We start from the raw sequence: 3731 nt of genomic DNA, 5'->3' as shown, positions 1-3731 counted from the left end.
TTGCATACTTCACCAGATGGGGGAGCAATCTGCAAACTAATAGCCAGCTTGTTGCCCCTAAAAACTATTTTAATATTATATATGTATTTAATGACACATGAATGTGTCTAAAAATTGTATATATGTTCTGTTATTTTCACCCATCATCCCTTGCTGTTTAAACGTCTTCTCACATGGTTAATGTAAACAGTGTGGAGGTTGCTGATTCATTTCACTCTGTGCATGTGTGTGTGCTTCAGGTTCTCATGGCAACATAAGCATCTTGCTGTGTGCTCCTAGGCTAGTGTGTTTGTGTGTCTAGACAATTAGCAATGTAACGGGTGGGGGATGTCAGTTATCTTCTCTCCGACAGGGTTAAATTAACACCAAGACAGCCTGGTGACCGGGTGCTCTCATGCACACAGACAAAAATATAAAACAAAAAGAGTAGAGAGGATGCCAGATAAGGCAAGTGCTGATAATACATAGACACTTTCTGTCAACAAGCATGGGATTGATGTTTGACACACCTTATGTGTTTCCCAGCACCCTAATTTGGAATTAAAAGCTTCGAACTAAGTATGAAATTCAGGTAACTGCATTTTTTGCATGGCTGTGTATAGATAAGTCATGCATCAAGGTTACAAAGATCTGACACAAAAAGTGTGAAGCAAACTGGACTGTTACCTCCAGATTGTCAAGCACTTGTGTTCATTTCAACGGGGAAAGACAATTTGTGATGAGCGTAAATGTGGAAGTGACAAAAACATATACTAGTTGGAATTATGCAATGCTGTTTAGAACACTTCTAGCAAAAACCTAAAAATCAGGTATTTAGTTGTGGTCATAAATAACACACCTGCACACAGTAATGTTGACATACTGTGCAACATTACACAGTTCTGATAGAGTCACCAACGACCAATCAATCAATCATTCAAAACAACCAATAATGTTAGTGAGCGCAGGCCCTGTTTTTCATATGGGCAATGTGGGCGACTGCCTAGGGCGCAAGGTATATAGAGGGTTTGCAGGAGAACCCACCCACTTTATTTTTTCCCATTTATAATACCGGTTGTTTAGACCAGTAAAGAAACAGGTTATCCATGTAGATGAACCCCAACGGAAACTGCCATGTTAACATTTCCGTCTATTTGGAATGAAGATTTTCAAGGAAGCAGAGCAACGAAAGAAACATACAAATATATCTATCTTTGGATGTTGGTTGCATGTGTCCAATACAGTTGAATTTAATTAAAGTCGGATACTTTTAAAGGGCGGCATATCCGCCCAACAGCTAATGACAATCGTGTTAGGAGCTTCAACACACCCTTCCTGTCCATGATTTGCATGTTATTTGTGCAAATTTTCAGCTGCACAACAAACTTTATTCTCTTTTACACTTCCCTGTCCCTTCTTTCCCTATTCCCTGAAATTCTGTTCGTAATTTTGTAAAGATTTTTCCCGCTTTAGAGCTAGTGTCATTCAGCGTCGCTTATAGAAGACTGCAGTGCTAAAATTAGCAACTTCAGGTAGAGCTGCATATATGTAGTGGTTTGAAATTTCTGCCACGAGAGGAAGGCTTTCCCCTTTCCCAGTTGCCTAAGGGGAAAAAAGTTGGACTTGACTACATTGCAACATTACCTCCAATTTAAAATATACAACTACAACTACATTTCCAGCTTGTTTTGTGAGTGGTTGCCATGGCGAATAAACCCCATTTCACCATGCCGTTACAGTGTCCTCATATACTCCAGCCCCTTTCAAATCCTCTCTAAATAAATTCAAGTAGTATCTTCTCCTATGACAACCGCTTGGCCTGTTCCCTAGCAGTTTCACCCTCGACATTCTTCGACTGTCTTCCTAATCACCTTAGCTGTTGTATTACAATCATTTTTTGTCTAGTGACTCACTGCTTGAAATGTATTTATTTTATTGTCATCCTTTGGCAGTTACGTAATTAAAAACCTTTACATTTGAAGATCTTCCAGGCTATTTGCTTGTACTATGCTGCAAAATGTGTTGCAGAAATCAATGTTTGGTCAACGAGAAGGTGAGTGCAATGTTGAAAAGCAGGAAGATAGCTGAAGTCAGTGCAATGTTGAAAAGCAGGAAGATAACTTATATGAGTGACATGTTGAAAACAGGGAAGAGAGCTGATTGAAATGCAACTAATAAGAACAAAGAAAAAAATACCAGAGAGTTCCAATTAAGTGTGCTTGACCCAGAAATGTCAGCAAAAGCTGTCAGGTGTATAAAGACTGATGAAAGAAAAAAAAAACACTAAGTGAATTGTTCAACTACCAAAGTTAAGACACTGTAATCAATATAATTCTTTTATGTAGTCATTGTTTCACATTTCTCAAAACTGAAAGTTAGAAGAAATGTATCATATCTGTTTAGCACTAAAAATCTAAATTAAACGGGAAAAAACAATTGTTCCTATTTAACATGGACTGCAACAAAATAGAAAAACATTTTTGAATGAAAACCTACTAAAATTAGTTTAACCAATGATGCCTGGAATTCTCATCAGGCTATTATGCTGATGCATGCATCCAGTCCACCTGACAGATACATAAACCATGTTTACTTTGTGTGTTTTAACATAAACCGAGTGATTTTCCAAGCCCCTTCCTGTTAGCCTCACAGTTTCAGTGGACAGTGTGGAAATTATCCTTGTCATTAGAATTTAACTCACAAGCAAATGTTAGAATATCCACTGAAAAAACTAAAACAAATGCATCATAAAAACCTTAAAAGTATACTTCCACAGTTTTGACTTATAGATAAGATTTGCTAAAATTGTGTTAAATAGAGAAGGAAAGAAACTTAATGACACATTCAGTCACAATTACAAGGTGATAGAATGTAGATTGCATTCAAATAGGGGTATTTATGGTGTAATAAAAGGACTATAACATGACAGATACCTGCCTGTGATAACCCAAAAGTCACCAACCCAATATAATATTTTGTCGGACCGCCTTTAACTTTGATGAAAAAAAACACAACATCTGTTGAGGAGTTGTTATGTTGAGCTTCTACAAAGTCAAAAGATCTATTTCCATGCAGTATTTAATCATTTTTCAACCCAATCTTGCATTAATAACACTAGAGTTGGACCGCTGCGCAAAATGTTCTCCAGCACATACCAAGTATTCTCAATAGGTCGGTTCTCTGTGGTGGCCAATCCATGTGTGAAAATGTCTCATGCTCCCTGAACCCAAAGCTTTTGTTCACAGTTTGAGCTTGATGAATCCTATCATTTTAATTTGGATTATGCCCGTGCCTCAGAAAAAAACATACATTGATATAATCATCTGGTCATTCAGTAAATTCCAGTAGGCAGCTGAGGCCATACTTCCACAAAAAATACACCTGACCAAATGCAGCAACCGAAGATCATAACACTGCCCCAAAGGCTTGTACAATGGGCACTAGCCAAGATGGGTGCATCACTTCATCTGCCATTCTTTATACACTAAAGTGCCCATCACTCGACTAGATCTTCTTCCATTGCTACAGAGTTTAACTTTTAAGAAATGGCAGTTGAACTGGTCCGACTGTAACATGCTGTAAGTCAAATTTAGGTAAAAAACTTAAAACAGCACTGAATTGAAAAACAAAATGACATTGCAGAAGCTTATCATAGCAATGACGCCACAAATTCATGCAATAATTTAAAGGCAAAGTGAGATGTTAAGATAAAACAAATTGAAAAGGGGTTTACTGTGTGAGGCATGGAAAAA

Source organism: Stigmatopora nigra, chromosome 6 (genome assembly GCF_051989575.1).
Source record: "Stigmatopora nigra isolate UIUO_SnigA chromosome 6, RoL_Snig_1.1, whole genome shotgun sequence".
Taxonomy (NCBI): Eukaryota; Metazoa; Chordata; class Actinopteri; order Syngnathiformes; family Syngnathidae; genus Stigmatopora; species Stigmatopora nigra.
This window is presented reverse-complemented; position numbering follows the sequence as displayed.